Source organism: Camarhynchus parvulus, chromosome 3, assembly GCF_901933205.1.
Source record: "Camarhynchus parvulus chromosome 3, STF_HiC, whole genome shotgun sequence".
Lineage (NCBI taxonomy): Eukaryota > Metazoa > Chordata > Aves > Passeriformes > Thraupidae > Camarhynchus > Camarhynchus parvulus.
Window position 1 is genome coordinate 88,565,517 of NC_044573.1, and position 15,605 is coordinate 88,581,121.

Below are 15,605 nucleotides of genomic sequence, written 5' to 3' on the forward strand. Positions count from 1 at the left end.
TGGGCTGCATTTAAAAACATTATTGAAGATTTTCCAGTCCTAACAATTTTATTAGGAACCACTTAAAAGATCAGCTGAAAATGTGGTAATTTCTGGATAATAGAAACAAGACTTATTCTTCAGCATGCAAAGGTGTTGCGGGTTTTTAATTATGGTTTATGTAAAGGAGGTTAGAAATGATGGTCACCTCCATGTGAGAACTGCCTTACTAACAGAGCTCAGCCCCACCAATGCACCAAGTTTTAAAAAATGGCTCTCAGAAAAAAGGCCTTTGGATTGAAAAAACAAACATCCAGCAAGTTAGAGAAGACTACCTGACACGGGGACTGGCAATTTAGCTCCAAGAAACTTGCTCAAATCCAGACGTAGTCACATAAGTAAAAGTAGCCATGTCCAAACCCACCAGGGTGCAGTGGTTTGGATTTCTCATGAACAGAAGTCTCAGGAGAAGATGGATGTGTAGCGCAGCTGACCTGGGTCGACCTCACTGTGGAGCAGACACTGCTAATGGTCCCAGATGTTTCACTGACAGAGTGCCCAATTTCCCAGCTCAGAAGTCAATGCCTGCTGGGCATATTTAGTTCAAATTTTAAAGTCAAATTGCAGGGCAAAAGAAATATCATCCCTGCAAGAAGAACTGGGCTTGTCCCAGCAAGCAACCACCCAAGCTAAAAGATTTACCTTCTTGCAAAACCCTTTCCTCTGAGGTTGTCTGTCTGCACAGACCAGAGCTCACACTACCAAAGTATTTTGACTGTGGTGGCCTGGGTGAGGGAAAGGATATGATCACTACATCATTGCTGTTCATTTCTCCAGAAAATCCCTTCAGGGCCAGAAGGGAGCGACATAGCACAAGCTCGCCCACTCTTTATGATGTGGGAATTCAGGACAACCTTCTCATTGCAAAAACTGGGAGCCACTGAATGTGCCTCTCACCATCAAGAGCCACATTGGTATGGGCACAACAGCACCTGGATCCCTGCACAGGGTGGACACCAGTCCCATGGACACCAGTCCAGCAGGCAGGGAGACGTTCAGCACCAGCAGCTCCGGTAACTCTGCAGAGCATTGTGCCCTGCTGTAAGGGATATGGCAGGGACAGCTGAGGAGGATTTTGTTCCATCAGCTAGATGAAAGAAAGTCAAAACAGGCCACCAACCTTGTCAGCTGAACTCATGGGGGAGAGGCCCTGCAGCGCAGCCCAGCAGACACCAATCCTCCCCTTTCCATATGTCTCCATGGTTTCCTGGAGCCCAGAGTTATGTGAAAGGTTTTGCTCCATTTCCCTCCATGGCTATCATGTCAGCTTGTGGGTAAATTGCCATGACAATTAGGGAGAATAATAGGAAGACGTGACATATGTTCCTTTTACTTCAGCACTGTCCGAAAACTGGAACTAAAGAGTACCAGGCAGCTCCTTCCCTGTCTCTGGAATCTCACAGAGAGTGACTCCAAAGCATTAAAGAGGCACAAACTAAATTAAAAACAATGAAAGAGAGTGTATGATTTTTTTTTGTAGCAGCCCTTGCTTGCAGCAGTTCTGCATGTTTCAAATAAATAGAGTAGATGCTGTGAAACCTTTCGGAGGTTAATGAAAACCACTAACATAACAATAAAATCTTCTCACAGCTGGAGCCAGAACGCAGCATTAATATTTACTAGCCAATGAGCATATTTACATGACAGAGAGGATTCTAAGTGTATCTTCGATACACAATTAAGACACACACATGCGCTGGCAGGAAAATAAAATAAATCATTTTATTATGTCTATGCTACCATCTCTGGTAATGCACTAATAATTACAAATGTATGTGCAAGGTTCTTGCAACAGGGAAGGTTTTGTTGCAAACTTTATTCACATTTAAGCACATCTTGAAGTCAGCTGGGGCTTCTAAATTGCTGGACACAGAGGAAGAAAACTCAAAAGTTTAATTTGGGATCAACCACTTCACCACATAGCCTGTCAACTAAGATTTACAGTGAGAACTATAGATATATTTCAAAAACATCCGCGTAAAAATGGCGCTTGGTGTTCAAGCCTAGAGAAAAATGGTTTGGAAAGCAAACTATATCTCTTTTAACTAGATAATATGAGATTACATTCCTTTAGGTCTACTCTTTGGTGTCGGAGCCCAGGCTGGGATCTGCAATGATGATGGCCAAGAGACGTGAGCATGTACAACTCACAGCGGATAAGAAAAATGGGGCATGTGAGATCCACCTGGGTTTGCAACATCTGCACCGTGGTAAGGGTTTCCCCAAGGAGTACTACAAGTCAACACCACTGCATAGGTAGCCTGGTACATTGGTATTGGAATTTTATTATCTGCTCTAACATGTTAATGGGCTTGTTTGTACACATAGACCCAAGTAATTTACCTGAAGATCCAAGGTTGCATCAAAGTAGGGATTTTTTGCACAAGGACAGTTCTCCATAAATGTGAAAACCCAGCTTAGAAATCCTGTAATTCAACCAATCAAGCTGCAAATACATTTCCATAAGAAAGTGGTTTAATTATTATAGCATGGAGCTTAGGTACAGCATTAACCGTGAAATGCTCTGCACATTCATTCCTATTTGTACCAAGAAGCATCTAATTCTAGTGTTGCTGAAAGCTGAGTAAGGTTTGTTGCATTAGAACCTCAGTTTAATCACATCATTCTGTTTTTTTCATTATTATGTATTTGCTATTCATTTGAATTTCTGCTACAGGAATACCAATAGAATGTGTTGTTTATCCTACACCAAAACATCTGAGAGATGAGAAAAGAAAATATTGCTGGTGTTCAAAGAATGAATGATTGCCTATATCATCTTGCCTTGAAAAGTTTGAAGTACAAAAAAAATTAGCATCATTCTTAACAAAAAATATTGGGTTTGGTCTGTCAGTTATTAGTGGTTCCTTCTGCATCTTTCAAGGCTCTGTTGTCAAAATGTTATCAAAAACATCTTGCTAGTGAAGGTCTTGGACTTACTGTAAAGATATTATTAAATGGGAAGAGGAAAACAAATTTGAACATTTCATTATTTACCTTTTTTGACTGTTTCTTTCAGCTTAGCTAATGGAAAGTCACTAACATCAGTCTTGTTTCATATTACCAGAATGAGTTTCACTGTCGGGTTGTCAGAGCTGCCATATTATGGCTGCCAACACGGCAGGAGGATATTTATTGCTTGAAAAACAATGGTTCCCACTGGATTTAGAAAACAATATAATTGCAATATTTTATAGGGCATAAGTTTCATAATGCCAAAGGTGATTGTCCTCTCCCCCCACCCTCCGCAGCCCATTTCCTTTCCCTGCTCTGCTCCCCCCCAGGCTCGGTCTGGGACCACTCCAAGACAGCAATGCTCTCTGCATGACAAGCGTGCTGATGCACTGAAAGGAGAGCAGCTCTAATTGCCAGCTTAAGCCTAAAACCACACAAGGGAATTGCTAAGCAAGGCCCGAGGTCATGTACAACTAGCCTCACCGCACTGAAAGAGGGAATGACACCAAATGTCATTAGAGTATCCCCACGCAGAGGACCCTGCAGCAGACCCTAGACTGAGTTGAGCACATCAGACAGCAGGGCCATGTTCGTTTTAGTCTCCTCTAACCAGAGATACTAATTCTCATTTCAGAGCAAGAAACAAAGATAATGCCTTGGAAGAGATTCACAGGCCTGGCTGAAGGACAAATAACTGAACAATCGTAGAATATGAAGAGTAAAGGAAGCAAGACAGAGAACAGTTTTTATTTTGTTCTATCTTCCTTTCCAGCAACAGTAAACTTTTACTGGAAGCCATGTCTTCCAGAAAGAAATCACAAAGGGAAAAAAAAGGAAAGAAATGGAGAGGCATAACACAATGGAGATGGTTAGAGACAAGGAAAGTGGCTGTCTAACTTTAGGCAGAGAGACAGACAGGAAAGTTATGAAAATTGATGCATTTCTTGTATGAAAAGAAGGGATGTATAAAGAGGGAGTTAAAAAGAGTGTTTTAGAGTGAACAGAAGCCAAGAATGAAATTCTGTTAAGTACAACACAGTGCTTGGCAAAATATTTTCCGTATCTTCCATTTAGGAAGAAATGTCTTTTAATTTTTCCATTTTAAAAAATTCCTCCTAAAAAGAATTTCCAAACCAAAAAGCATGAGATAAATACAGGCAAGTGCTTTAGCTCAGGGCCTGGAGTGGGGAAGCCATAGCTAAAACTCATGCAGAGAGTCCACAGAAAGTTGCACTCCCACCACAACTCACAAGCGAGATCCTTCCCCCATGGTGCCAGACAAGCATCTCCTGCCCATCCCTGCACACAGTTTCTGACTCATGCAAGGCACAAAGGCCAGGTGCCAAGATGGTCCAGCACCAACATGTGCTGTGGATGGAGATGTCAGCAACCACAGCGCAGTAATAGCAATGCAGCCTGTCCCAAAGGGATAGAGAAAGTACAAGCAGATACTCAAAACCATGAAGAATTTTTGAAAACAATCACTTATGACAGACATTTAGAAGAGCTCCTGGGGAAAAGTGTGCAGACCATTCCATTAGGAGTTCATGTAGACACATAAACATTTGCAGAAAATGGTTTTTCAGACACAGAATAAAAATCATCATGGCCTTCTTTTTTAAAAAAGAGAGAGATCCTTGTCCCTATATGGAAGCTGCACAGAGCACTCTTAAATGTATCCTATTAAAGCTACTGATATACCTATCAATGAAGTAGATGCTGAGTGCCTAAACAGTTCCTATCCAGAGGTCTTTTCTAGAGGAAGTACAAAGCGCTGGTTTTGCCCCTGCTAATGTTGTGGCCAACGTTTACAGCCAAAGAGGAGAAACAGCACTGCTTAAGCTGATAATCAGCTTTTGCTTCTGACACAGTTTTAAAAGCCAGCTAGGCAGGTAAGAGTGTACAAGAGGTTTGAACGTGCCAAGGGCTGGATTTATACTGAAAGTGCACTGGGCTGTCAAACAGAGAGCAAAGACATGAGCTATGCAGCAGCTGCCAATGTGCCCTGGGAGCTGTTTACTTTGTCCAGAGGCTGTTTTTAACCTGAGCACCAGCTAGGAGCTTCTCTGGTGAAGCAAGCTTGCCCAAAGCCACACTTCACAAAGGGTTATTAGTTATTTACCGAGGAGACCAAAGCAGGTATTAGTAGAGGGTCAGGGGAGGTGTCACACCTGCTATGACCACTGCTCAGGCAGGTCAATACCCAGCCCTTTGTGGCAGTCTGGATGCCTGGCAGTGTGGGACACTCCAATACTGCTTCTGTCCTCACTTCTCAGTTTGTACCTCTGTGAGCTCTGTGACCTTACAGAGAAGTTGCTCACATCCAAGCCCCTGAAGTGATGGATCTTTGAAGTCATAGTTGCAGCTAAGTTGCATCAAAAAGCGGGATGGAGGTAGCACATTCTCCAAACTGACTCATCAACTCCCCAACACCTTGATGTTCCCAAGATAGAAGTAAAAGGATTTTATTACCTGCTGCCTACATTTGTAGAGCACTTGCCCAAGATGTAGTTGGCCTCAAGATCACTGGCTTCACAGGAAACATAAAAACTTACATAGCAATAGAATGACCTGGTGAGATTTTCCAGCTGTGACTCTCATAGCTGCTTTGACTGAGTCCAAAATCCTAAGATGCCTGTGGACCTGGAAAAACATCTGGCTTGTGGAGTCTCTCACAGCACATGGTAGGGGTACAACTAACTCATTTCATAGCCACTTCATTTTGATGACTGTAGCATAAGGATAATAAAGCAGTTTCAGTCTAAAACACTAGCTCCCATGTTGGTACAATGGATTAAACTGATTAAATCTGGGCCACATCACCCCATGGGGCAATTCATAATGTCAATAGGACATTAAACAGTAGGGCTTGTCCTCTTAGCAGTCAAATCACATATCACCCACAGCTCAGTGGAGGACCCTTTTGTAAAGGTCCATGGCCGTTCATGGGGCCTAGCACCATGCAGGTGAGCCACCAGAAGGGCACATCTCATTGAACATTAGGCAACAGCAAGCACCTGCAGCTGGTCAGTTCACAAAGAACGGCAGGGAGATAACCCACTGTGTACACACTAATGGCAATACTAGATATTTCATAAAATCCCCTTCCATTTTCCTGGGAAGGGCTGATTTTCATCAGGTGCTGATGTGGCTTGTCAGATTTTGACAGAACCAGCTTCTCTTCACTTGTGCTCTGGGCCATTTGAGGGTGGTTCCCAGAAAGGTCAGCTCCCTGCTGCTGTCTGGGCTGGCAAGCCTGGGACTCAGCACAGTCCCAGCCCATCCCTGGGACTTGTCTCCTGTTAAACCACTTATCTCCATTCCTGAGCTCACCATCAGAGCAGAGCAAGTCCTAGCTGTGAAAGACCAAGGGACAAATGAAAATCCATGGCTCAAGACTCCCTCCCAGAAAGATGTGACTTCTCCATTCTGTTTGCAATCACATCTCAAGGGCACTTAAACTACATGGTCTAAGGAGCCCAGCTGCTTAGCGCTAATCCAGAAAGAGGCAGCTCCAATATTAATGGGTATAATCCTGATAGTTTGCAGATCCCCTCCTCTCTAACTCCGGCACAATTGCATACATGTTGCCTATTGGCATCCCAAGGCCTCCTTTTGAGATTCTACTCACACAGCCTGCCAAATGTCAGGATGAACAATTACCTCTGGTGATTGACACGGAGGAAGAGAGCTTCAGCAGTCATTAACAGAGGCCTTCACTACAACAAAACACACTCATTTATTCTCTCTTCATAAACCATAGCTTGTGAAGAGAGAAAGAGGGAAAGAGAAAAAGACAGATAGAAAGAGCAAGCAAGCAAGCTTCTTTTCTATTCTGTAAACTTAGAGCTGTTTTCAATTTTCATGGGCTTTAGCCTGAAGAACTGTACAATTCTTTTTTGTAGGAATATATAAATTGCCATTTGATAAAAAGAAGAAGTTTGCTCTCTAGTGGCTGAATCTAAATAGCTCAAAAAACCACAGGCTGCTGAAAAAAGGGAGGTTTTCATTCAAAAATGTGCTCAGTTCCTAATCTTTGTGCCACAAAATATTTGATCTTTGCCAATACTCACTGTTGAATGACTATGACTGGTCTGATTCCAATAAACAAAACCAAAGTGCAGGGTATTAACATAATACTGTGGAGTTTATAGCTGCAAAAGGAAAAGGTTCTGTCTCTAGATGCCTGCTGATGTGGGAAAGGGCTAGGATAGGGTTTGAAGGGTCAAATGACATAGGAGAGCATGCTGCACAACCCAGATTCACTGGCCATAGAAAGTTTATGAGAAGACCACTACAACAGTGGCTGACTCCTGCTTGTGGCAGGTTGCCTTTGACCATATCAGGCCAACCCTGCAATTTGACACTTCCATTCATTATGGTATTTTTGAGCTGGGACTGGTTTGTGCCAGCAGACAGGATGTCATGGGATAGAGGAGGGGGCAGGGGCCTTCCCCAGGCCAGGAGGAGTCTGGGCACTGAACAGTGTCCAGGCTTCTGCACCCATCCTGGACCCCAGGGTAGCTGGCAAAGCTGCACTGTTGAGTCAGGATACAGAAAATACTTCCGGTTTCTTCACATTTGCATTTCTATCCCTGGTCTTCAGCTCAGGGATTTCAGAGGAAGAAGGCCCAGTCTGCTCCCATCACCCAGCCCTGCCCCCTGCTTTCCCTTTACACAGACCCCCATGGTGACCCCTCACACCTCACAAAGATTCCAGCCCCTGGGTTTGGTATGGTGCTCCTGAGAAGTGTTTTTCCTAGGGCAGCCCACAGCCTTTAGCAGCAGTGGTCAGTGGCAGGCTCTCTGTGCGCCATGGCTATCTCATTTCTCTCCTTTACAGCTGGTCTGGCAGGAGGAGCCAGGTGCCACGGTGTGATTGGGTCAGCCTAGGAATTGCAATGAGTATCAGACCTTTCCTAGTCACAAGGGAGAGGAAAAAACCAAAGAAACAAATCAAAGATACTGCCTCAGTGAAGGCCAATCCAGTCCACTTCTTAATTAGTGCTCTTATTTCACAGAAAATCTGCAAGAGCTCATGCTTCTTTGGCAGCCAGATGGAGAAGATGACAAGGCAGATGAGTGACAGCCAGGTCTCAAAAGCCCACCCACTTGTGAGGCCCATTCCCAGGCAGAGTAATTGCCAATCAGAAGCAAACTACTTTATAATTAAAGCATTGTGTGAGCAAAAGGATGTCTGGGGCTTTTGCTTAATTGATAGACATGGTAGAGGAGCACAAACACATGGACAGAGGGGCTTAGGCAACAATTGCTTAAATCAGTGAGGGTTTTGTAGAGTTAATCCTGGGCAGGAGCAGAGCTAGGGCAGGTGTAGAGGCACTAGCAATCCTCCAGACAAACCCTGCAGTATCTTAGCCCAGGAGAGTGTATATACCTCCTCCTTCCACACACCCAGGGCAGGCAGGGGCATAGCCAGGCCCTTAGGGATCTCATTCCCAAAAGAGGAGCTCCACATGTTTTGTCACCATGGATCATGCAAGTTTGGGCCATGCCCCATGGCTTCTGCTGCTCTGGCTCCTGGCCCACTGCCTGGCTTGCACACTGCATTCAGAAGCCCTTTATGGAGCATAGGCCTTGTAAAGTTCCCCACTGAGAAGTCCTCCTCTTTTCTTCTCAGAAGATGGGTCTCTTTCTCAGAAGATGGGTCTCGGTGCTTGGCCACAATGCTAGACTGTGTCTCTTAACTGTCCTGTTCCTCATGGTCAGGAAATCCTCTTTTGCAGCTAAAACCAGAAAGAGAGTGCTGTGGTTATCCAGTCTGGTCTCCATAACCTGGTTCATTTGGCCTCCCAGCACTGAACCCTCTTTGAACAAAGATATTATCTTTGAGAAGTATCTTGTTTGAGAAGTGCAGTGTAATAAAGAAAGTCTATCCCTGACACCAAGCACCATAGATGGTAAAATCTCACCAATAGAGCAGAAATTCTATATACAATTGTTGTATTTTGATCTTGAAACAAACAATGCATACTCATTTACAGAACAAAACCACCCACACCTTAGTCATATTTCCTCATTACTGTATTGCAGCATTTCAGATTTTTTTTTTAATTTGAAGTTAGTGATACTTCAGATGGAAAATGCAGAAGCAGATTTACAAATAATTTCTGAGTTTAATCAGACTCTTGGAGATAAGGAAGTGACTACATTAGTTTCTAGGGCTGTCTTTGGCTACAGCATCATTTCCTATTATGAGCTAATCCAGAGTGGCACAATATCAGTGGGAAACAGACTCAGGTTTTGGGGCTCTTTGCAAATCCCTAACCTTCCCAGTAACCATATTTTACAACCCAGCCCTGGAGGCAAGGGTAACTGAGGTTCTTGTTAAGAGATCCCTTGGGGCCGATTAGGGTTAAATGACACTGAATGACCGGTGTTCATATATATGTATATTTGTCGGGTTTATTTTAGAACAATTTAGTTTCAATTGAAAGAAGTTATGTAGCTATTTTCGTTACTATCTGTAAAAATGCAACAATATCAACGTATAAAGATATCACTTGAAAACATTTTTAAGGAAAAGAAAGAACACGAATAAGAGGATAAGAGTAGCAGTGGACAGGAATGATCAGTGGATCAAGCAACAGGACTCAGTTGTTGCAATTGGTCCAAGTGACCATTGGTCATTGATTGCTCAAATCAGTGAGGGTTTTGCAGAGTTAACCCTGGGCAGGAGCAGAGCTAGGGCACGTAGCACTAGCGATCCTCCAGCCAAACATTGGTCCAAGTGATGGTCGCAGTCTTGATCCGTCGGGACATGGGGGAAGCCCACAGAACGTTAAGTTCAAGGGGTTAATTAAAGCTCAGCTTCAGATAGGAACGGCCATGTATCTCCCCTGGAGGGAGGAGTTTTACACTGCGTTGAAACACTGGATAGTGACCAGTCCTCTCCCAAGAGCCCGCCAGAAGTGAGCCTGGGGGCGCCTCGGGCGTCTTTGATGGTTCACGAGTCCCCCCAAGACCTGACTGCTGTTTCTCAGGCCAGCATAGTTCAGCCAGTTGTGCCCCATCAGAAGGGATGAAAACCCTCAGGCCCATGGGAATGTGAATGTCTCTATACTTCCTGGCAGGGCAGATTTACACCTGAACTGCTTGTGTAAGAGAGGACATTGTCATGATAAAAAGCATTATCCCACCTCTGCAGGATGTGTTTCTTATCAGCCTTCCCCTTCATCTGGCTCAAAACCCAGCTCGTTCCTAAACAAAGGTCGGTTCATCTTGGTCATCCTCTGGCGGCGGGAGCGCACCCTCTCCCCACCTGGGCTGTTCTGATGCAGATCAGAGCTTTTGCCACCACACACACAAAAAAATCTCTTCTTCCCCTCGGCTGGGGTGTGCAAACCTGGCCTCAGCAAAGCACCCTGCTGCTTTTGCAACTGCCCGTTGTTCGAGTCATCAACTCCTAACACTTCAGTCCCTCACACCATCATCCTCTTCAAAGCTCCTCCAGCACCGCCTGCCACAGTGTGCTGTCTGTACGCACCATCAGCTGGGCCACACTGAGCTACTTCAGAGGAAGGTTATTAATCCGGCTCAGAAGAGACTATGAAACCCTTCCACTAATACAAGGCAGCAATGGAGATAAATTCATGACCAGACCAAATAAACTGGGACTGGTAGAACAAGAGACTCTCCCTCTTGGGAGGTCTCCAAGGAGGCCCGAAGAACAGGAAGATGTGTATCTGCAAATATTAGAGCCCTTAAAGGATGTGGATGTACTGTATATTCCCCTTTCTTCCCATGAGTCCTTCCAAGACTGAGCCTACCAGACTGGCCATGATATTGGACTACCTTCTCCACTGCTCTGCTCTTCATGCAGCAGGCTCTAGCACCAGAAAGGTACCACTGTGATTATCTTTCCTGATCTCCCTCATAACCTTGTTCAGTGGGCCTTCTGAAGACATCTATCTTTAAGAAAACCACCACAAATGTTAAGTTTCTTAGGAGGGAAAAAACACTTCAACCTTGTTTGAAGTCATTAAAGTCCAATTACTATTATACTTACAATTAAAAAGTGCATCTTATTTTTGCCTGAGTTTCCTTACTTTCAGCTTCCACCCAGTTTTTCCATTCACCTAGAACAAAAAGCATTCGGCCATCAAGTATATGTCCTCATCCAGGCAATGGTAAGCAGTGACCAGTCTTGTTCTCAGGGGTCTAATGAGACCAGATTCTTTCCAATGAACCAGACAGGACCTGGAGACCTTCTTGTGTTCTGCCTCTTCTGTTCCTAGATCTGTGACTTCATGTGAGACACACATTGAAGCGCATGTGGTTTGCCTACACCCAGCTAAACCACTGATCCTCCTGTGACCACAAGCGTTCCCTGTCATCGTCTCCACATGTCATCAGCAGTGGGTCCTTCTTCCATGGCACCAATAATACATTCAGTAAAAAAACAGCTTGTAGATAATGATGTGTACCTGTACTTACAGATTAACCCCCAGCATTATTGAAGAACAATCTAATGATGCTTAGGCAGATGAGAACCAAGAAAATAGATCTTAGATACAGTATGTGTTTGTTGTTTGGAAAGCAGTGATCCCAGAAAAGACATGAGACAAGGAAGGAGGTTGAACACCAGGTCACGGTATGCTGTGACCTTTGCTGGCCCATCTGATCCCTGTCATGATGAGAAATGGAAGATCTTGCTTCCTATGGAGGTAGAAATCTGCTGGGGCCAAGCCTGAAACATGCTTCCCAAACAGCTTTTCCTCAGGACCTTTCCAACAGATTGTAGACCAACTTGCGTGAGGAGACTGTGCCTGGTGAGCTCTCCCCTGGTTTCTGAGGCTGGACACACCATTCCAGATGGATGGCAAGATCATCCAAGTTGCTGAGATGTCTCTCCTTCACCTTGCAGCATGTGGGGAGGCAGGCAGAAAGGGCAAGCAAATCGTGAGGGATGGGGGGAACATAGCAGTGCAACATGATAGGAGTAGAAATCACATTGCACCAAGCTTTGATGTCTCCACTAATAAGCTCTCAGAAAGAGTTTTATGGATTTCCTTCCCAGTACTGTCACACAACTAGACTGGATTTTGCTTACAATCAATCTGACCCAAGGCTTCACCAAAACCAAAGACTCCGAGCAGGATATGCTGGAAGTCTGTTAGTGTGAGTTGCACTTCAGCAAAGCTGAATGTTGCATAAAGCAGCTTTTTTTTTTGACCAGCACTGAATCTGAATGAACTCCTCTTTTGACTGAGTTTTCATTCCCTGGAAACTAAGACCTTTCGCCTGTTTTTTTTAAAGGAACTTATTTCCCATGTCACTGAAAGTGAAATCAGAGCTGATTCTTTCTGCTGACTTGGGTGCTGTGCCGTGAACAGGACATGTCTTTTAATGTAACTCAAACTTCTTTTAAAAGTGTATCTAAGGAATAAAAGTGAATAATGAGATTGTTCTTATGTAGTCTTAGTGTTGCCATGGAAACCATTTCCTGCCTGTATTTATCCCAATTCATCTCTGTTTTTCCAACAAGAGGAGGTAAAACTTCCAAAATAAATAGACAATACTCTGAAATGAAGGTACTTATTAATGAGACAGGGTATCCCCAAGATACACACACAGCATGGGATCTGGTACTCTTCCAGTCAAGGTCACTAGTTGAAATACATCTCAAATCAAGAGCTTCTGGGGAAAAAAAAAATTATATCATGGAGGGACAGTCTGTATGGCGGGTGGTCTCTGTTTAACCCATCTTGGACAGGGCTGTGTCTGGAGGGAAAAAAATGCATTAGTCAGTATCCTGTGCAGCTGGCCCCTGAATTGTATTCACACTTCATAATCCTCTGGGATCTGCTGTTCAGCCAGGTCTTAATCCACCTCACCATCCATTCATCTAATCTCCACTTCTCAAGTTTGCCTATGAGGATATCATGCCATTGTCTTGGTGAGGTTGGCTGCACTTGAGAAAGGGCACCCATCTCATCTTCTTCCCTTTTACCAAGGAGGAGTCCAATACTGAAGGCGGATGGTTAGACCCTAAAGCTCAGCTTCTCACTTTTCTCATCCTCTGTGATTTCAGCCCAAGAGAAATGGGTAATAGCACTTATCTATCTCACAGAGAATTAAAAGACAGAGCATAAAAGAGAGTGTCAAGGAAATACCATCTCTTTGAAGACTAAATGCACACTTTTAGTGGCATGTTGCCCTATGCTATCAAAAATGACAACATTGTAATTATCCTCTTGCCTTCTGCCCCTAACAGACAACACATCACTCCTCTTGCACCTTGTAAATCCCTGGCAGCAAGCAACTCCTTCAAATGGGATCCCCCTTTATGGAGGTCTGGAGATCCACCTGGTCCTGGATTAAAAAAATACCTTGGTCAGCGATTTGAATGCAAGCTCCATGCAAATGTGATGGGCTGGTGCCTGACATTCAGCACATCACAATGTACAGTGAGAAAGAAGAAGCATGAGGACCAGAATGCTGCTGCCCATACTTGTCACACATGCTCCTTAGGACCACTGTGGGACAATTCTGGAAGCCAACACCCATGGTAATGGGGCCAGCAGGAGAGAAAAGGTTGCCCTCTTTGTTCAGGTATTCATATCTCCCTAGTGTCTTCCATTTTGCTGTTTTAAACATTCCTCATCATGTCAGAACAAGAGTTTAGTGGGAAAACCCTCATTGATACGATTATATGCAAATACTTTGAAATTGGAGCATATTGCTAGACATATATGGTGTGGATCCTGTGGGTGTGCTTGGCCTGTAGCTGTTCAACTGGAGAGTGCTGGTTAGGCTGAAACCTAACCCTGTGAAAGCGGGAGGCTTTCATTCTTCCAGTGGGGTGGGGATGAGGCTCCTCAAGTTCAGTGCGTGAGCATCTCCACTGACATGTGAAGGAGGTGACTGGCACGGCAGGCACTGTGCCTGGCTGATGGCTTTTGCAGGACCCTGGGGACAGGGAGTGATAAGGGCAGTGTATGCCATGAAAGTTTGGGTAGGAACTCTGCCACACAGAACATCCTTCCTCCTGGGAAGACAACTGAAGGGGTGTTCTGAAAGACTGGCTCGCTTTGGCAGGAGCTTTATCTGTTTCTGGGAGGGTTTATTTCCTTTGTCTCAATTACCAGCTAACTTAAGACTACTCCTCCTTAGCTAAAAAATGAGTGTCAATGAGGGCATCAAATGGACAGATATTAAACCAACCCAAATGAAGGAGCCCGCTGGAGACAGGCTATCCATCTGTGGGATGTCACAGACTGGGTTAAATTATGCAGCCTCACCACACCCCTGCATCTGAGATAGATCTGAGAGATAGCTAAGCAGATATTTAAACCCAAAACAAAAGCAAACACCTGAAGCTGCTCTAAATTCTGGGCAGAGTAGATGGGCCAAGGGTGGAGTTGCCTACGCATTTTCCAGGAGGATGAGAGTCCCTTTCCATGCCCTTGGCTGGTAATGGTTGCCTCTGTGGCATCAGCCTGGAGGTTTGCCCTGGGAATGAGCTGCCAGGAACAAGGGTGGCAAAGGAATTTCTGGTTCAGACTTCCTACAAAGGCAACATGCAGTGTGCTGAACCCCGCACCTCACCTCGAGTACAGGCAGCAGAAGGGGAAGGAACAGGGAGGCAAGACATGGAAGCAGATCTGTTGGATTCAGATCAGAAAATGGAACAGTCTAGACAGCTGCAATGGCCCAGGGTGACAAAAAAAATCAAGCTTCTCAGTCCACGAAGCCACCTGGGTCAAAACATGGTGAGGATTCAGCAACTTCATCTTATTCTGAAGGAGATAATTGTTGATAGCTACATCACAGCCACCACTTTCGGAGCCCTCAGCTGCACTGCCAGCAAATCACTTCTGCTTAATGCCTAGTACCTGAGGGCAGACCAGAAGTACTTGTCTCCTGGAATGCAGGCTACATGTCAGGCTTACATTCTGAAATGTAAGCAGGGAATGGGGCATGGAGGCATGCCAGCCTGGGCTGCCTCAGCACTACTTGGTGAATTGCAGGCAAGTGCCTCCACAGGTGTCTAGGGGCTTAAGGCCAGGCTGGGACCCTGAGCCAGGCCTAACATCAAGCCAGCATCAGGAGATACACAGGCAGAGAGCAGCAGGGCTCCTGGGGCTGAGTGAGAGGCAGCAAAACACAGGCAGGAGGAGGGCTGGGGGCTGGAGCTGGAGCCAGGCATGTACCAAACATTGCCAGACAGAAGAAAAGCTGCCTCCAAGGATGCATGCAATCCTTGGAGAGGAAGCCTGACACATCCTGAACCCTCACTGTGTCTTAAGCAAAGCCAAGTATTTTTTCATAAGTAAACACAACTGACCAAACTTAATGATAGTTTGCACCTCTTACCTACAACCAGCTGTACAACATCCAGGGCTCTTATCTATTTGGATTCAAAACACTGTTTGTAAAGCTAGGTTTGATCCAGCTATAACACTGATTTTGGTCCCAGCTGTTTACACTAAGGAACTCATTACAGCATAAGCATTTTGAGGATGTAATATTGAACTATTAAAAGGGATTTTGTTTTGTGGTATTTAGAGTAGTTCTTAAATCAAGACCTAGTCTGTCTCTTGACAGTATGATCACTGCAACTTTCTGATGTTCGGTCGATGGAAGGATGG